The sequence below is a fragment of the Aulonocara sp. 'chitande type north' Nkhata Bay genome, linkage group LG2 (genome assembly GCF_057382095.1).
Source record: "Aulonocara sp. 'chitande type north' Nkhata Bay isolate Kocher_YH1m ecotype deep benthic linkage group LG2, A_spYH_male_GT1.1, whole genome shotgun sequence".
Lineage (NCBI taxonomy): Eukaryota > Metazoa > Chordata > Actinopteri > Cichliformes > Cichlidae > Aulonocara > Aulonocara sp. 'chitande type north' Nkhata Bay.
In genome coordinates this window covers 16,255,079-16,275,795 of record NC_141345.1, presented here as the reverse complement: position 1 = coordinate 16,275,795, position 20,717 = coordinate 16,255,079, and the positions used below count along the sequence as shown (strand labels likewise).

Genomic DNA, 20,717 nt, shown 5'->3' with positions numbered 1-20,717 from the left:
GTTGTGTCCTTGGGCAAGACACTTCACCCGTTGCCTACTGGTGGTGGTCAGAGGGCTCGGTGGCGCCAGTGTTCGGCAGCCTTGCCTCTGTCAGTGCACCCCAGGGTGGCTGTGGCTACAATGTAGCTGCCATCACCAGTGTGTGGATGACTGGATATGTAAAGTGCTTTGGGGTCCTTAGGGACTAGTAAAGCGCTATATAAATACAGGCCAGGCCATTTTTCAACCAGATTCTGAACATTAATTTGGTTAGTCTGGCCTTCAACACAGTATTCATTGTTTATTTATTGTTTCTTATTATTTTTATTGTTATCCAACATAATCACTTTCAGAAAACGTCCCTCTTTTTATACAGATAGCATAAAAAGTTCTACTTTTCTTCCTAGTTTCTGATGGCATCATATTAATACATTTCAACATTTTGTCCTCTGTGTCAGCACACAGGAATTTCGGTATAATGCAGCCAACTACACCACCCACAACATGACCTTATTAATAAAGATCTTCTCACAATACTGAGAACTTTTAGAAAGATTAGTCAAATTTATGGCAGCGCATTTCTGCATTAGTGTGCTACAACCTACACTTGCTTATCTTTTGCAGGGATGCTGGTGACTACAGGCTGTCCTACTGCATACTGCTCGCAGGGCTATACCACCTACATCGTTTACTAACCAAATCTTCTTGTCTGCACTGTGGGAGGAAAGTGGAGCTTTTACCCATGTAAACCTTACATAAAGGTCATGTGTGACATGCTCCTTTCTGTGAGTCGACTGTGGTTCTTAATGGATGAAGTTATCAGACCAAGAAATTCAGTCAGTTTCCTGCCTGCTGGAAACCAAAATGTTGACTGTATTAGCTTTAAAAGACTGTTTGTTTTAAAAGCCCTTTAATCGCATTTTGCATGGTACGAGGCGTACATTCAATTCTATAATCTGATCTGAGAAATGTTAACCCAAAAAATCCGAATCTACCAAAAAACAAAACGAAAAAGACAAAGAGCAGCTCTTGGCATAAAAAGAGACAATTTGAACTGTATAGCTTCATTCAGACCGTCTGACTCACCAGAGCTCATGCCAGTGTGGACCCACTGGCCAAGGAGGAGGTGCAGCTTAGCATTATAATGTTCCAGCTGCAGTCAACACAGTGTGGCCAAGCAGCTTTTTTCAAATCGTATCTCCCTCCAGACTGCCAGTTGCAGCTGCTTCTACCTAAACTTAAATTCAGAGATCCATATTTTTTGAAGTTGTCTAAAACCATAACACTCATAAATCCTTCTGATAGTCTGCAATCTAGCCAAGTGAAAGTAGAAATGTGTTGCGTCTCCCTCCTTCTCTCCATTAATAAAGCCATGGCTGCTATGAAGAGAGGCTGACGGAGATAAATGGAGGGTGAGAAGAAGGAAAGTGCGAGGGAGGGAAAGAAAAGAGAGCTCAAGAGCAGGACACTTGGGGATGGAAGAAGCATCCATTGTTTGTTATTTTTGCTGGTGCACATACTCCGTTTCTATTTTCTGGTAAGCTGAGAGGAATGAAAACCAAGAGTCCCAGAGGACAGCAAGGTTAACCTGTCGTTTTAAAGTCTGCATGCACTCGTACACATTTATACTCAGGCTAGTACTCTACTGAACATCTTGTGAATCGTTGTGAGGATAAAATATGTAGGAATTTTAAAGATTTTCTATATATTTACAGTAGCTAATATGTAAATAAGCTGTCTAAACTAAATAAAAAATCAAATAAAACGCTGAGAACCTGCATCCAAATGCAATGATAAAGTTAAATGTGGGTCTTGATTTCTGAATAAGTAAATGTACCAACGCTGGCACTTAGCAGGCTGTGACTGTGTTGTGCCTGTTAGCTTCAATTGCTCCACTGTTGATTTGAAGCTTTTCAAACTGGCTGTGACATCTATAATCCCTGTTGATTTAAATTTAGTTGTAGCTCTCTTTGATCACAGCCAGGCCTTGACACTTTCGTTTGAAACTGCTAAGAAGTATATATTTAACCTTGTCTAAGGTTCACATGCTAACTTAGCCCGGTTCAATCCAGGTGATCATCATTATCAGCACATGAAAACCGCTGTTGGTGCAGGATGAGAAGACTGCTGAAGTTGTGCAGCCCATCATGCTTAAAGCAACCAGTTCAGCTGCTGAAAGATAAGAACACCAGAGGCCCGTCTTCATTTGGGATTTTTGAATGTACAGTGGTTTCTTTAGAAAACATGATTCATGTCAGATTCTAAAACGGGGTTGGCTTTGTATTCCAACCAGTGAAACCTGGGCGTAAAAACTCGGATAACTTACTGTCCTTCACTCACGAGGAAGCAGAGCCCACATCTGTGGTGCTGCACATTTTAGCCCATTTTACAACATTTTACATAAAATTATAGAAAAGCTCACAGTGAGAAAATCCACTTTCAAATAAATTTGGTTTGAGACACTTTCACAATTCAATCACCTCCACTCTCCCACTACATGACAGCATTAGTCACTGGGAAGAGTTCATCCCAAGGCTGTATTACTTCAGCACACTTTTAAAAAGCCCTCAAGTTAGTCCAGAAAACACAGGACTGTGCAGCCAGCATCTGCAGTGATTTATTCTGATGCTAGAAGCACAGATGGATGTCTTTTCTAGGGCAGTAAAACATTATATATAAATGATATTTCAAAGTTAGTTTGGTAAAAAAGAAAAAAAAAAGAAAAAAAGAAACCACTTTGATTCTTTTGCGTCCTTCAGAATCAGAATCAGAATCAGAATCAGAATCAGAATCAGAATGGGTTTATTGCCAGATGTTGAGGTTTACAACATTAGGAAATTGCTGCGGTGCTTCAGTGCAAACAATAAGAATTAAAGTGCTATGTAGAAAGAAAGATATGTGCATGAGATATACATGAGATATATACATGAGAATAAGAATTATGAGTGCTACGTAGAAAGATATATACATGAGTGCCAGACATGAAATGATGCAGTGACACAGCGTAGGGTCATGTGTTAGTGGCGGGGACAGTCATGTGGTTATTGTTCATGTGTCCAACAGCAGAGGGGAAGAAACTGTTCTTGTGGCGAGAGGTTCTGGTGCGAATGGACCGGAGCCTCCTGCCTGAGGGGAGCAGGTCAAACAGACTGTGTCCAGGGTGAGAAGGGTCAGCTGAGATCCGAGCTGCACGCCGCAGTGTCCTGGAGGTGTACAGGTCCTGCAGAGATGGGAGTCTGCAGCCAATCACCTTCTCAGCAGAGCGCACAACACACTGCAGTCTCTGTTTGTCCCTGATAGTGGCTCCAGCGTACCACACGGTGATGGAGGAGGTGAGGATGGACTCGATGATTGCAGTGTAGAATTGCATCATCGTCCGTGTTGGCAGGTTGAATTTCTTCAGCTGCCTCAGGAAGTACATCCTCTGCTGGGCTTTCTTGATGACGGAGGTGATGGTGGGCTCCCACTTCAGGTCCTGGGTGATGGTGGTACCCAGGAAGCGGAATGAGTCCACAGAGGTGATGGGGGTGTCAGTCAGGATGATGGGGGGGAGTGGGGCTGTGTGCTTCCTGAAGTCCACAATAATCTCCACTGTCTTCTGGGCATTCAGCACCAGGTTGTTGTGGCTGCACCAGGACACCAGACGTTCAACCTCCCTCCTGTAGGCAGACTCGTCCCCGTCCGAGATGAGTCCAATAACGGTGGTGTCATCTGCAAACTTGATTAGCTTGACAGACTGGTGGGTGGAGGTGCAGCAGTTAGTATACAGGGAGAAGAGCAGAGGAGAAAGAACACAGCCCTGAGGGGAGCCGGTGCTGATGGTCCGGGAGTCCGAGACATTCTTCCCCAGCCTCACGTGCTGCTTCCTGTCCGTCAGGACAGGATACAAAGGAATACAAAGGAATCTAACCAGAGACATTTTGCTTGATGGGCAAATATGTAAATGACTGCACAACGAGCCACTGTAACAAATTACAAGGCAACATTGATTTGCTACATTGTAAGCTATTTTGTAACTTTTCAATATTTTACTTTTTTTTTTTTTTACATTTTTCATATTATTTTTGGCTAAGTTATTTTTAACTGTCTGTGTTTGCTGTACATGTCCAGCAAGCACTGTATTTATTTCTAGTTTTTTACATTATCACAAAACTATGTGATTTTACTTATAGAAGCAGTAGTAGTAGGGGAATGATAAGGTTAAGGCTAAGAATTTGGGAAAGGATGAGATCTTCTTTAAATTCTTAAAATAACACATTTTCCTATATTTCATCTCACAGAGCCGTATGCAGTAGTAGCTATATCAACAAGTTGGAGCTCTCTTATGCCCGGACACCTTTGACTGCACCATTCACTTACAGCTGCATTAAGCTTAACACACCAGTTGAACAATTACACTTTCTGCATAAAAGCTCAGGCACCAATGAATTCTGCAAATTGTTGGAACATGAATGACAGCAGTGTCAAACATCTGAAGCACAGGTAAAATATGTAAAGTACAGTAATTGACTGGAGACCAAGAAAAGCTCTGCAGTGTGCTCAAACAGATGCCATGAGCCTAATAACAGCCTTTAAAATTGCGTGTGCAACAAAGTAGAATCAGCAGATAAACATGTCGAATCAGTTCTGCACGACGCTGATCTTTGCCATATTATGGCTGCTGCTTTAGCAGGCTGGAGTTGCACTGTTGCTGCTGTGTACACTATTCCTCTATTTGATCAGAATCCATAGGGATTGGCCTGTCAGACCATGTTAAGTCAACTAAGGGGAGGCTACACACACTAGTAGATGTGCTGAAGGCTGAACTGGAGAGTCACAGTGAGAAGAAGGAGGAGGAGGAGGAGTGAGGGTCTAGAGGATAAGGCAAATTAAATAACACATAAAGGGATGAAAGGGCTATGAAATAGTTCCATTTCCTATCCTTTATATTTTTAATATTATTTCACTTACATATGCAGCATTTACAACCCCTATACAGCATTCAGATTCAGCTGAACTCAGAGATTTTGCACGTACCAGGGTGCAGGCAAGTGAATGGTAGAAATACTGACTGAGGGGGAGAAGATGATGCTGACAGCAAAGATAAAATAGAGCAGAGGTAGGAGGGTGAGAAAAGCAGCAGTGAACACTTGTAGAATTGTGTCAACATAACCTCCAGTCTTCAAAGTGATCTTCGTAAAAGTGATGTGTTTTCCTTTAAAATAAGTTCATCTGTTTATTATGGCAGTCAGCTCACTCAAATACAGTTATACAGAAAGCTGTCACTAATTTTAACAAATGTGCAGGCATTTAAATGTACAAAAAAGGATTGGGTTAGGTCATCTTATTGCACAATAAAATCAATTATAAAATCAATTATAAAATCAATGCAGATCATTGACCTTAAAAACTACCAAATTAGCCAAACGCATTTAACTCACAAGATAAATTTACCAGTGCCGAATGTCCTTGTTTTTTAACACCTTTTCAATCTTCAGCTCTCTGTATAATGCTCCTGTGAATGCTGTGATGGTGGCGTGCATCGCACCAACCATTCGTTATTGAGTGGAGCTCACTTTTACTATGGTTCTGGTAAGATTGTCATATTTGATCAACACCTCAGTGATATTTACCTTCCTTGCGAAGTAAGTGAATTGACCCATAATTATCTGAGAGGCAGCCTTGATAAGGGCTGTTTGAATCTAATTGAATTTAAATGCAAATTACCTCCTATAGCATACAGTATACAATAGATCATGCTTGGTGAAAGGAGGTAATGCTATAAATCAGAGCAGTGCACCATATTACTGGCCATGAAATTAAATGATCATCATAAGATAACTTGTGCACATCATCATAAATGATAAATTACAGAGTAAAATCACCACTATATGTCAGTAGATTGTAGACTGTGGTCAACTAAATTCTGTTTACCCCTCCCGATTCAGTCCTGGCTATGGTGGCTCCTGTAGGACAAACAGCTCTGGCTGCCGTTCCCCTGTAGTGACTGTAGGCTCCCAGTCTGCTGTTTAACTTGGGTGTCCATACACTGTGTGCACAATTATTTGTGCACACAGTGTAATCCTCAAAAATACTAATCAAGTTGTATTTTTGAGGATTATTTTTATTATTGAACAACTCCAGTGCTCTCGGTCAATCCAAAATGTTAATGAACCTAAACCTGAATGTTTAGGAAAGTAAAAGTGAGGTTTTGTCTTTCTTAAGAGAATATATATATGAGCACAATTATTAGGCAACTATTAATGTGCAGAAGTTTTATGCAACAAACTGAAAAAACAAACATTTTCCCATCTCACTAGTTTATTTTCATCTGTGAAAATGAGAATAATAAAAATACTCATAATGTACATATTAACATTTCTGACATCAGTGACCAATATAGCAAACCCTTCTTTTCAATAACATTTTGCCTGAGGAAGAGAGTATATATAGAGTGTTCATCTCCTTAGGCCACACCCTCATTCATCAGGCAAATACACATCACCTGATATGCTTAAATCCAATAAGCACTCAAGTTTATACAGCTTGAAGTTGGAAAATATGCATAAAAATGATGATATGGCCAAAATACTCTTTTGCCTAATAATTGTGCATACTGGGCGTCCACTTCTATTTACTCTCTAGGAGTAGGAGGAGTTTACAGGAGGCTGTAAAACTTTGGCGCTGATAGCTGCTGTTAGCTGTCATTAATAAAATCATCTTCGAAATTTATCTAACACTGTGGGACACACAGCAAAAACAGCTCTCATGATGTGAGAATGTAATTTAACAGGGGATTTTTAGAACTTTCAAGCCTAACATTAGCTTGTAACCAGCTGTTGTTGCTGTTTAACTGATGTGTTGTCAGTTAAGTGCGACATAGTTGTAAATAAATAGGCATGTTTATGCACGTTTTCATGTGTTAGAGCCCTGACTTCATTTCAGGAGATGAGGTTTGAGGAGGATGGTGTGGAAATGAGAGCAGTGGTGGAGAAGGACAAAGACCTAATGAAAATGTACATGTAGAAATATCAGATAATCATACACAGTTTGAAAGAGCTATTTGTGATCTATAACTAAAAGTAACTTATGAGGTGTACTATGTACTCTAGCAACATACATAAAACGTGACTGGGTAGAATGCCGATGTCCATCCTGGCCACTGTCTTCAGGAGTAATCTTGCGCCCACTCTGGATTAATTAGGTTTATGACAATGTGCCTGTTTGTTGGAAAACGATATTACGCACTATCATCATCATCATGAGTGCTGAAAGCCTTCACCCTTTAAAACCAAGCATATCATATTCAATACATGACTTTTAGAGACTTCTACATCATCAGTGTGATTTTTAGTCTCCCTGAAAAATCTAAATAAATTCTAAATCACACATGTTTAAGAATAAAAAAATTGTCAGAAGGTTCAATAAAAACTATTTTTTTAAACTCTTTGAATTTTTTGGCAATTTTTTCATGGTTCAGGCTTTAAAAAAGAAAATATCTGGCTCCCATCAAAATGTTGGGAGAAAATATAACTAAACAGGTGGGTGAGCAATAATTTCACTAACAGTTTTTATTCTTTCATTAAATACTTCTGACATGGTTATCCACTTCTCCAGGGCAAATTATCTAAGTGCGGTTAGATTCCGTTGTGATTGTCGTTTCCTAACTCCTAATGAATTCTCCTTTAGTTCTTTCACTGACATTTGCTATAAGGTCAAGACTGTGTTTAAGAAGGATGTCGTGTTTTTGACTATTCAGCCAAAACCTGTGGCTTTATTTGTAGGGAGGGGCGTCTACAACCCAGACCGGCTAGCACTGAGGTTCAGCAGATTTACCTCTGGATGCTTTACCACTACAAGCCCACCAACATCATCACCATCATTCAGCGAACACACAGCAAACAAACATCGAATTAATTATTATTACAGATTAGGGTTTTGTGTAATCAGCTCTGTTTAACCCCAATGGATCTCTTTTCATTTACACAGAAGAGAAACATTAGAAATTCATGAAGTGAACACACACACTTTCTATTTCTACAGAAACCCTATTTAACCATATCCCTATTTCTTGGAGACAGGGAATGATGTAACGTGAATAAAAACAATCATTTGTGTCCCAGTTCTTTAGAGTAAATGCCTTTAAGCCATACATGGAGTTTCTTGGAATTCCCTACATTTATTTCATGATTTCTAAAGCACTTGCTGCTTGCTTGGGATTCGTACATTTAAGGCTTAACTATAAACTCGTCAACACGTACACACACAAAAAAATGGAAAACTTACACGGTACTCATTGTGACAACTAAATCTCCTTTATACTGATCATTTACGGTTAAAGTCTATTGCTTGTTTAGACAGAGGGGTTTAAATGCAGGATGTCGTTTATCTTCTACCAGAACAAATGTAACGTGAAACAGCCCAGCAGCAAAATAAAATACTCTGCTGTTGCTCTGGTGCCAAGGTGTCTTCAACTTTTTTTCTCCACTTAGGACAAAGAAGAAAAATGCAGTCTCACTCTGGGATCCAGTCTCATTAAAGCATAATGCCTCTTTTATCAAGTGACTCCGTGCCAGAAAGAGGCCGTTGACCAAAATGTCTTCCACAAAGAGAGTTAATAACTGTGTGTACTTTCTGGAAACACTCAACTTTCTACACCAGCAAATGGTATTTCTGCTTTCTAACCCTGATGGACAGAACGTACGTTGCCCCACAAATATCTATGTCAGTCTTTCTGCTGAGGTTAGTTAGTGAAAGTCAGCACTCTCACTTCAACAGCACTTTGAGGTCATCACGTAGAGCACACCAACATTCAACTGGATCATCTTGATTTAAACCTTCACGTCAGCAGGCCCCCACCCTGTCGATGATGAGTAAGACTCTGAGTCACCGAATCTTTATCAACTGTGGGGCGCCAGTCTGAGCTGAGGCTGACCTCCAGAGACATGTGAAATGACCTGCCGGCAACATAATAGTTTCATAACAATGTGCTTTACTATTATTCATAGTAGCAGAAGTGGATGTAGTGCTAGAGGTGGCCGCTTTGAGAGCTTAGTCTGAATGTTTTGCAGTTTGTCCCTATGGGCAGAGGTTGACTCCTCTCTGAAAGCCGGAATGAGGAGAAGTTCAATTTAACCTCACCCAAACCCTCCTCGCGTGGCACATGGGAAGTGACCCATCATGCATCATGCTGGCATCTGTGATTCTGTGCGCATGATATCTTAAAGTTACACCACGGGTGGAGAAATGATCTGATTAGATTTTGGAGGACCTCGCTGTATAAATTTACAAATTAATGAGGAAACACATAAAGTAGGTTTAAATTGATATTGCACATTTATTATTTAAAGACAAATGTGAAAAAAATATGTCTAATGAACTAAAAGGCCTGATGAGCAGCAAATTGTTACATCTTAAATACAGCAGAAGTGTAGAGTAGTTTGCCAGCGCTTGCCTGGATCCACACTTGAAATCTACCCACTCCAATAATTTCTCTGAAACAGTGTGTTCGAACTTAAAAAAATGGTCTAATAAACACAGTGGGAAGACTAACAATTAGCCATTAGCACCATGAGTAGGATTAAAACAGCTGTCAAGCTGTTGTCGATTGCTATCAAGCTGTGCGCTGAAACAGGGATATTTCAAATGACCAGTGCTTGCTGGTTTCTGGCCTGCCCAAGGCTATGACCATGTTGTTCTGGGATAGTACTTTGGCATGGTATGAAAGTACTTCAGAGTCAGATGGATATGCTGGCTATTAGATATTTGTCTGATACAGGAAGAGTTTTTTACTTCTTTAAAACATTTGCTGAAATTTTCAGAATTAAACTCAACTTTGCTTAAAAAACTTGTTAAAGCAAATGTCTAATCAGCCAATCACATGGCAGCAACCCAATGCATGTAGTCATGTTAACATGGTCAAAGTGGCCTGCTGAAGCTCAACCCGAGCATTACGTTTGGGAAGAAAGAAAAAATAGGCAAATTTGAATGTGGCTGGTTGCTCCACAACCATTTCTAGGGTTTACAGAGAAAAACAGAGAATATCCAGAGAGCAGCAGTTCTCTGAGTTGATGTCAGAGGTTAGATAAGAATGGCCAGACTGTTTTGATCTAAAAGTAACTCAAATAACTACTAAGTAACCAGTCGAGGTATGCATTGTTAAACCTGGAGGCAGATGAGCTACAGCAGCAGAAGTAGGTAAAAACATTTGTAGGGGATACATAGATATATAGAGAAAGGATGGGTTATGTAAAATGCTCCTGCCTGGGGGTAAAAACTTTGAGGTGGCTAGTCTTAGCTCTGATGCTCTGTAGGTGTTTTCCTAAGAAAAGAAATGAGAACAGACCATGTGCTATGTAGCTGGAGTCCTCTTTAATACTTTAATACTTAGCGCCTTCCATCTCTGGTGGTGGGTGTAATAATCCTGAAGCTGTGACGTTCCTGTTTCTGAAGCAGATTTTACTGATAACTCGGTTTGCAGAAATGCATCATCATTCCTGCTGTAAGGATGGGCTCTGTGGTAGCTCATTAGAAACTGGGTTTACATAGGTTACATGCAAATAGACTTTAGAGTAGGGGACTATGGCAGAAACTCGGTGGTGCTATGTAAGTTGGTTTTTACTTGTGCAGTCTGAGATGAGATGTTTCTCCTACGTCTCACTGAAGAGCTGGTCCAAGCACTAAAGATTGCTGGCTAGCAAACTAGGCTAGCATAAATACACACCCACAGTTTGAACTTTTGAAGAACTATTCTAGTCTATCAGTTTTATTTAGCTGTTTGATTTGTATGATGTTTGCCACGGAAAAGGCAAAACCAGAGCAAACTAGCAACAGCAAAATTACAGCAGTGTCTCTCTCTTCTACCCGCTCATCACTGTAGAGTTGGCTAACATGCCAGGCCAGAGTAAAGACACAGAAACATTTTACATTTTTAAAGCTTTATATTTAGACATATGAGAGTAGCATTGATCTCCTTGTCTAACATTTCTGCAAATAGAATATTACTCAAATCTGTAAACCCTTCATTTTGGTTACCCTGAAATTTTTAATCACTCTTTTTATAAAGCAGAAAAATGTAACTCATATGTTGAAATGTTCTTTTAGGCTACATTCACACTGCAGGCGAAAGCGCATCTTTTCTGACCCTATGCGACCCATATACGATCATGGTATGACAGTGTGAACAGCACAAATCCGATATTTTCAAATCCGATCTGGGTCACTTTCGTATGTGGTACTGAATCTGATACATATCTGATGTTTTAGAAAGCGACTGCTGTTTGAATGGTCATGTCGCATTAAATCCGTCTTTTATGTCACTGACACAAGACAGACGCCAATTATCAGCGCCGGAGAAGACATCACAAAAGCTTCCTGGACATCCAGTGAAACTGTTGGGAAGACAACGTTGGAGAAACGTGAACATTTTATTTGTACTGTATAATCTACAGATTCTGACAAATCTGCAACTATCCTTTGAAACACCGCTCCTCTCTAAAACAGCAATACTGTTTGCTCTGAGTCTAAACAGAGCACGTTGTGTGTGACGTCGTCTTTTGTGCATGCGGCCGCTTGGAGCGTTTACACTAGAGCGCGTTTGCTGTCACATTTTATTTGTAGTGTGAACGAGCAGACAAAAAAATTGGATTTGATCAAAAAAATCGGAATTGAGCATTAACACCTGCAGAGTGAACGTAGCCTAAGTCTGATCATTCAGGCAGTGGAGCTGACCACTGCAGATTAAACACCCTGAGTTTTCTTGTAATACAATCCAAAAGCATTTTTATTTAGACAAGATGGCTGTCTCTGAAAAAACATTACAAAAACTAAGAAAAGGTGAGCTATTTTTAAGTAGAACTGCAATACACAGAATATGCAAGTATACACATGCTACATGGGAGTTTCCACTTCTTTTATCGCAAAAAAGTGTTCTAATGTTTTTCATATATTCAATAAAGAATTAACCACGAGTCTGATGTATAACTGCGTCTTGCCACTGAACGAGTTCTTTCATATGACACAAAATAGGCTCCTTGATCATTTTATCTTGCATGAGATTAAATTATGCCGGATTTTCACTGAAGAATAAGGATTCCCACATTGTATGACAATACTTTGATCAAAGCTGCTCTTTGAAATGTTGCAATACACAAGTCATAATAATATCGCACATGCCATGCGGCATACGACTGATCAGAGGGTTCGATGTAAAACACAAGAGACAAATCCAGAGCGGAGAAGAGCAGAGCTCCAAATAAATCAAGCTCCGTGAAGCGGGTAAAGAGAAAGAAGAGTTAAACAAATAATTCGATTTTAGATGAACCCTTTAAGTCTTTGACTGATTTTTAATTTCCCCCTGAAGAGGTTGAGCATTCTAAATTCACAACTTTAAGGTCAAAAGTGAACATTCGTAGGTGTAGCTGCGTTCCCACGAAAGGTGAGATCTAAACAACGAGTTTGCAACTTGATTAATCAACCTGATAACAAGTGTTTTTCAGAAGTTTCTAAACCTTCTTACCTCCAAGAAGCTTCTATACTATGCTATATGCTACAATGCTATACCTGTTCAAGTCACAGCCTTTTCAGTTAGTTGCATATTAGTAACTGATATAGCCTGGTTCTTGTACTGGGACCTTTCTGGATTAGAAGAGTTTGTCATTGCGTACATGTTACACATGAATAAACATCAACTTTTAATTGCTGAAATCTAAATTTCATTCTTCACACTGGAAACGTCGTCCGCAGCAGTAGGTCCAGCTCACCCACCCCAGCCAAGGCCCTGGCTCACACTCATTCTCATTTAAACACCATTCAGCTAGCTCTCCCTAATCCCACACTAGTTCTGAATACAGAAAAGAGTGGGTTCATGGTATCCTGCATATGTGCCTGTGCCTTTCCTGCAATTAAAGCTGACCAGCACACACAATGTCTTAGAAGTATATATGCAGCAGACTTTCATTTAACATTTATATTGTAAACTTAAGCTAGGCTTTGTGTAGAGAATGACTGAGTTATATGAAGGTTGCCCTGCATTGTGCACAAAACCCCCACAGTTCTCTATATGAACAGGCTTTACAGTCAAGAAGAACTCTAACAGTATTCATATATAAAACGTCTCTGCTTAAGCTTCTAAAGCATTGCATCTCCCATTTAAATCTTGAAAATGAAATTCAAGATCCAGTAAAACCCTAACTTTACATATTTCATATGTACATACAAAGCTTGCTAGAAGTGGCTTGATGTAGTCTACACATAGAAATGGTAAGGACTCCAAACTGTCCTAAAATGTTTTGTTTCTTGTTCTCGAGTCTCCCTCATAAAGGAGAATTTTACTTATTTGAAACTGCCTGATTAAGATGTAATAAATCCAGCATATACAATATGCTGTATACCAAGCTTGCCTGTACAAATAAAAGGCATTTCTATATAGTGGCTTTCCAAGTTATCTTTAAATGTTGTGTAATTGCAGAGGTAACACTTGTGAGCGGCTTCAAACTGCTCGGCTCACACCCAAGGCTGGGTTCACATGTAGGTTCAGGCAGCACAAGACCTTTGCTTAAGGTTGGGGAAAGATCACGTTTTCCAGTTTTAAATCAGACAATAAATGTTTCCACGTCCCCGGGTTAATGCTTAAACACAGACATAAAAACAGGCATGGAATCATCAGGTGTGTACAAATATTAAAATAAAGTGGATATTCTAGTATAAAAAATGTCTTAACCTTCAACGCATGTTGTGAGTTTTCATTTTTGCACTGTAGTGCTCCCACAGCAATAGCTTGAGGTGACTTTTGTTTGTGTTAGAGAATCTAATTCTTCACAGTGGGACAACAGGCCCAAAGCGATGGTAAGTAACACAGGCGAGTCTGTCTTTGTCTTATTAAAGGAAATCCTTCCTCACTGCTGTTTAGGAAAGTGCCTGGAAAGAAGTTGTGAAGTTTGAAATCAACATCTTTTCCAACTTAAATCTGAGAAGATAATGCATAAATGTATAGCATAGAATAGTGTCCTCAACATCATCCCCTGTATATCTGTCTCACACTCGCTCTCATTCATCCCGCTGTCGTTCCAGCCAATCTTCCTCCTCCCATATATTTCCAGCATCTCTTCGTACCTCATCATCCCCTCCACAATTTATGACTCTCTCTTCTCTTCTTGCTTCATGTCTTTAAATCTGTTCTCTCTTCTTATTTCACTTCCTCCTTGTACGAGTCTCCTTCCTCCTCAGCTCTTTTGCAAATCATTTTGTCCCTTATGGCAAAATTTCTCTTTTTTTGTAAGTGCAGAGCTATTATAGCTCAATGTTGACATTAAAAGTCTTTTTTCAGTTTGTACAGTATATTGCATCGTTTTAACAAGGATTCAATATATAACAGGTGCTCAACTGAATTAGCTTTGCCTCGAAACAATTATAATGGAAGAAACAGCAGCAATTCCCTCTGCGCTATACTCCTCCTCTCCCCTTCTTCCTCATCACCCCTCTTTTCTGCTCCTCTTCCAACTTTCCGTGGTTCCGCCTGCTGTGAGCGCGTTGTACTTCTTGCTACTGATCTTTAGTTTCATCCTTTTTTTCTCTTTTCTGTGTCTAAGTTTTCTCTCATTGCTGTCTCCAGAATCTGAGGGCAGCTAAACGCACTGACTGAAGCGTCGCAGAAAAGTGCACTTTTCAGGTATCTTGATCATTTTTACGCATGTACATAGAAGTGTGCGGTTCAACATTTACATATTTCAAATGTATCCAGCATTGTTTGGTGTCAAACTTGGTAAAGTTGCAGTTTAATTGGACTCAACAGGTTCAAATAAATCAATTTCTGACTTATATTTTCTCCAGTATCTCGAGTTTGCAGTTATGGTGAGATGAAAACAAAGCAGAAAGTTTCTCTAATCGGGCTGTGACCTGCTGATGAGGATAAGGATACATGATGCTTTTGAAAATTCTCCCAAGTCTTTCTAATCCATATAGCCCACGGTCGTTCGGCTTTACAGCTGTGAAGCTGTTGCCAAATGTGGGAATGTTTTATTCAGACGGAAAATTTACATGTGATGAAAATCTTTATACAGTAAATACCTTCCAGCTTTGGGCATGTCTACACACTTCCAACTTTTTAAGGGTATTTTCTACGACAGGCCAACTAGACTGAGCACAGTCAGGCGTTGAGTGAGATGGAAAATATGGGACTTTTTATTATGTTTTCACCTTTCTCTGATGGAAACATAATACTCCAATCAGCATTTATTCTGCTACCATTGGATGGATCTATTAAGGCCAAGTTACGTCCACTTTATGCAAGATGGTTTGGAATACCACTTAATGTGTCAGAGGCTCCACACCAACACACAAACAGAGTGAAGGTGTGCAGGGACAGGTTAGTTGTTGTTGCAGCTGGAACAGTTTGAGGGTTACACGGCTCAAATAATCTAAAATATCACAAGAGAAAAGTCTCAATAACATTACTAACATTAATAATCACGAGGGCCATTTACTGCGTAATGAGTTCTTTTACTTTGACAGCTTCGCTTGCAGGACTGTTCTGACACATCGCTGTAATGGATCTGAACATTCTCACCACTGCTCTTCTGTTGCCCCGATGTTTCTCCAGTACCTTCAATCTCCCATCTATGCGCCCCTGCTGTAAATTACTCCCACCCCCTTCTCCATCTTTGTAATAGATGGCTGATGCTGGTCAGTGTGACAGAGTCGCCCTGCCGCCGGTTCATCTACCTGCTGATCAGATCTATATGACATCAGCTTCACACAATAAATCAGCGCACACACCCCTGCAGTTTCTGGTGGGTGCACGGCCTCCGTCCATTCTGACGATTGATGCGCACCTTATTGCTAAACGCCCAATATAATTAAACTCCCAACATCCCACCCCATGTGTGCGCGCACGTGTGTGTGTGTGTGTGTGTGTGTGTGTGTGTGTGTGTGTGTGTGTGTGTGTGTGTGTGTGTGTGCGTGTGTGTATCCTGCTGGTGCATTGCAATGCACTCACATGCACAATTTGAATACACGTCTGTTCTTCCTTTTTCCTCTCACACAAAGTGTTAAAACTATAAACTCACACTTTCTGCCACTGCCTTCTGGCACTACACATCTTTTTTACATACACTTACACACGCACACGCACACAGTCTCTCTCTGTTCATCCTCACAGAGAGAGAGAGAGGGGGAATGGGGAGTGAGAGAGCACCTGCTTGTTTGTAAAGCACTCAGACAAACGGTCATCTGTGTTTGGGAAGACTTGAACAAATGGGAAAATTATACAGTGGAACCTAAACGACACTCTTTCACCCAAAGATGCATCGTCCCACGCAGCCGAGGAGACATTTTGGAGCATATCCAGTATTTTTTTGTTTGTTTGTTTTAATGCCTGTATTTGTTAAGAGCATATGATGAGTATACCTGAGCAGAAGGTAAATAAACTAGGACTTCAGAAATAAGTACTGGAGCTGCTAAAGAAGTGAAATAACCAGAGAGACACAATAAGATGCAAAACTTAAAGATCATAAGACATAAAAAATGACCCCAAAGGGACCAGAGCGAGACAAACTGCCAGGTCACGCAAACATACAAAGAAAAGGACACAAATGACAAGCGCGTGTGCAAGAAGACTGAGGTGGGAAGGAATAGCAAAGAAGGAGACAAGCGACGCAGAATAACGACCGCAAAGAGACCGCTGAGTCCTCTGCAACCTTAGAGACACGGATGTGAGTTCAGAATGAACAATATTTCCTGCTTGGATGCCGACTCTTTATATCGCACTACAACTCTGGCTGAGAGTCCCTGAGCTTCCCTGGAGGAAATGCGATTCACCCGCGATGTCCAGCTTTTAGCACACTCGTGTTATTTTATCCGCCCACGTGTACGCTGATGCATGAATAGCAGGCAGCCTGTTGGCCTTGCAGTGAGTTTAAAAACCAAAACTGTCCAATCAAAGTGTCAAAGCCTGAATTTGTATCCAATCAAAACGATTGTAACTAACGAATGGACGCACGTCCTAAATAAACGACACCCGTGTTCTCTCCCCCTTTCCTCGCGCGTAAAAATGCTCTTCTTCACCTGAGTCTCTCACCTCTGACAAACACACACACACGCGAGGATCAGGCGCACTCCCTGCTCTCTCGTTCTTTCTCTCTCTGTGACTCGCGCCCTCGCTATCTCGTACACTCGGCCAGCGCGCACACACACACACACACACACTCAGCACGAGAAGTAAACTCATCACCCGCACTCATTACGCGCACATAGGCGTTAAATCGGAGCGTGACATCCTCTTACCTGGTGTTTCAGAGGAACTAATCCCGAATCCAAGCAGATAACGGAATCTTGACCAGACACAAAGGTTAAAAAAAATAATCCCAGCACTGGCTCTCTTTTCTTTCCTCCTCTCCAAAGTGACGGGACGATATAAGCGTAAATAAACAGCCGAAGAAGGTTGTTTTCTTCTCTCCTCTGCCCCCCAAAAAATGAGATGTAGACCCTCAGACAGCCTCTCTGGCTATAAAAAGGAATAAAATCCCTTTTCCTCTTCTCTCCTTCTTTCTCCGAGATGTTGGTAGGATAAAGTCTCCTCCAATTAACCGCAGTTAGGCATCTCCCCCGCTCTCCCTCTCTCTTTCTCTCTAGCTTTCCTTTCCTCCGCCCTCCGTGTATCCCGCTCCTTTCTTCCAGGACAGGATGGAAGACAAAGAAAAAGCAGGTACAGACCTCTGTGTTCAGTCTTTTCTCTGACTCTGTCCGGGCAATGGTGTGGAAGAGTCGCTCTACTTTGCGCAGCCAAAAATAACTTCCAATCTCCAAACTGGAATCCCGAGAAGCGCTGGCACTCAAATAATCTCTATTAAATTCTTACAATATTCATACTGTGGCGCTGTAGTAGAAATGACGCCTTTATGTTCGTCCTTGTTGCACTTTGTGGAGGTTTTTCTCTGTCCCTATAATATCTCTACAGGGGATTTAACGCGCCAGCAGCAGTCAATGTGTGCCCACAGAAATGTTGAGGTACTTAATATTTTATGATTTATGATCTCTCTAAAAGTCATGTATAATTCCTTTATATAAGGTTCATTCCAAGTTTCACTGCTTGCAAGACAGCTGAAGGGAATGACAGGAAATGTGTCCTTAATGACCAAGTAATAATCTGCAGGTTCCAGCTTTGTGGGTTGATATCGTCAGTGTATCGATTCATCAATAAGTAGATCCAGAGGGGCTGCTGGAGAGGCATGAGAATCAAGCTGCAGTGCACCGTTCACCTTTCTCCTCACATCCACTCCAACAGCTCAAAGTTTGTCCGTTAAAAATCTCCAGAAGTCAGTCAGCCAATCTATCAGCTCATAAAAACAATGAGTCCATACTCAATCAGCGGTCGATTACTTACAGCGCAGTAATTCAGGAACAGGCTTCCGCTTTCCCCTAATTTTCCCCAAAAGACCTTTTTGGAAATAATAGCTTGCGCGTGTTCTCCATTTCTCTCTGCTGTCTCCTCTTTGCTCTCCCCCCTTTCTTACTTTTCTTCCTCTCCAGGAATGTGTCCCTTACAGGTCAGAGTGTTAAACCAACCTTTTTTCTTTCCTGGACACAATCCCGGAATGTGCTTTGCTGCCAAAATCACAAAAAAAGTCTACTTGAAATGACTTTTGGAAATCCTTCTCGTAGCGCTGGGAGAAAAGGGAGAGGAGGGGAGAGCGCGAAGCCTTCAGCCGCTTCTTCTGGGTCGTCCACCAACCCGATGAAGAGGAATGCGGAGATGGGGAGGAGGAACAGGGGGAGCAGTATCTCCTCCCTTTTTTAAGCTACAGAACGATGAAGGGACCAGAAGAAGAGGAGACTGGAAGGAGGAAAGTGTCTGCTCCTCTGATTAAACCACAAAGGAGGAACACCACTTTTGATTCGGTGGCTGAAACAGCGCCTCTTTTCCCCCTCTCTTCCAGAAATACTTACCCTGCTCATCCGTTTCCCTCAGATACTTTACTACCTGCCCACAGAAAGACAGATAAGAGACATGAAATCTGCCATTTCTCGCGGAGGCTTTTATCCAAAGTGCCTTAAGAGAGTCCACAAGAGAGCGCAGAGAAGCCAGAGAGAGAGAGAGAGAGAGAGAGAGAGCGCTTTGGGCAAAGAAAAAAAGAAAAAAAAGAAAAAAGAAATTAAAGGAATATCATTTTTCTTGTTTCTGTGTTTTTGTGTGTGCTGATGTTTAAACCCGTGCCCATGTCAGCTGGTTTACTGTCGTGGGTAACACGGAGGGTTTGTGTTGTTGAGATGAGACATTGATAGAAATGACTGGGACAGACTGCACCGGGCTGCTCTCGCTCCCCACGCGAACGGCGCTGTTCCTTCAGCACTACACAGACACACAAACACACAACCACAGCCAGAGTGGCGAACAGAAAGAAACGAGGTGAAGGTGCACAGATACGATTTTCTTACATTAAACTGGACTTTTTATGTAGTTAGTTTTTGTTTTATTTTTCCCTCTTAGTGTTTGTGAGTTGGTGTGTTCATATCATCTTACCTGCATTTTAACGCTACAGATCTTTATTTTTAGAGGGAAAAACACAAAGGGGTAAAAAGAGAAAGTTTTAGAAGAAAAAAATATATAAGGGAGGCTCGTAACAGAGGGAGTGCGTGCGAAGGAGACAGCGAGGATAGCCAAGTGTTGCTGCTGGGGTTTTGTTGCGTCAGGAGGGTGAACAGTGCCACATTGTTGCCCCCTTTTGGCCACTGAGGGAAATTATCTGAGGGGGCGAAATGGGAAAAAACATTTAATGGTGAAGGAAGGATGCTTAGTAGAATTATCAGGAATTAGATATTTGTTTCTTTTTTAAACAGGGTCTATAGGCTTTAATTTGAGGAGGGGAAACACTGTTGTTACACTTCTATTTTAAAATACGGGGGGTAGTGTTTTTCTTATCTGTAATGCTTTTCCAGAGAGTGCAGCACGAGTTCAATTATGAGAAACAATATCAGTTAAAACAGAAACTATATCATTAAGTTCATGCTTCAGTCACCAATGACCATTTTCCTCGGGTCAGGGACTGAAAGTTTCATGGCTAAATGAGAAACTGTGACTGCAGTTAAACCTCCACATGCTGCCTGGCTAATTGGCCTATGATCTTAGGCAGAAATTACAGAGGTGAGAGGGGAGGAGTCTCTGGATCCTTATGCCTCACCTGTTTAAGTTACTACTTACCAACACCTTTACTTTGAAAATATTTAGAAATTTAAAGCAAAGTGTGTCAGCTGCTTATTTTTCTTCATTTCTGTCACTTACATACAGAAACAATGTGAACAGGATGTGGCAACAGAATGCACGTGAAACAGAGAGGAGACACATTCAAAAAGAAAACACGGGACAACATATACAATGAGAAACTGTTACAAATGTACATTTGGGAACTCTTACAAACAGTGCAGTTGTAGCTTTGAGAGCGAGTGGAATGAGAATGCATTATTTTAAGGTAAGTCCAGAATAAGTTACACTGAAGAGAGAGAGATATACGCAGTGAATTATCCCCATCGGAGACTATGAGGCTAAAATGTGCCATAGCATGCATTCACACCGGGTTATACAGACAGTAAATATTGTGATTATCATGCAAATTTAAAATGCTTAAATATTAATAGACATAAGAGAGACAATTCTTCCATTCACAGAGTTGAGTCTTGCTAAAACATGTTATGTTGACTGATAGCTTGTGCATAGAGGCTGGAGGTATGGACAGGTGAGTCAGGGTACTGTGGACCATCTCAGAATG

The 20,717-nt window shown here is 41.0% G+C and overlaps 1 protein-coding gene across 1 annotated transcript in view; it reads right to left on the bottom strand.

The window, feature by feature from the left end:
* The window catches only part of il1rapl2 (interleukin 1 receptor accessory protein-like 2), a 483,040-nt gene extending 464,068 nt beyond the window's left edge, over positions 1-18,972 (bottom strand). The window contains exon 1 of the mRNA XM_086305892.1: positions 17,239-18,972. The gene's annotated coding sequence lies outside the window, so the exon portion shown is untranslated. The remainder of the gene's footprint in view (positions 1-17,238) is intronic.
* Between the last annotated feature and the right edge of the window lie 1,745 nt (positions 18,973-20,717).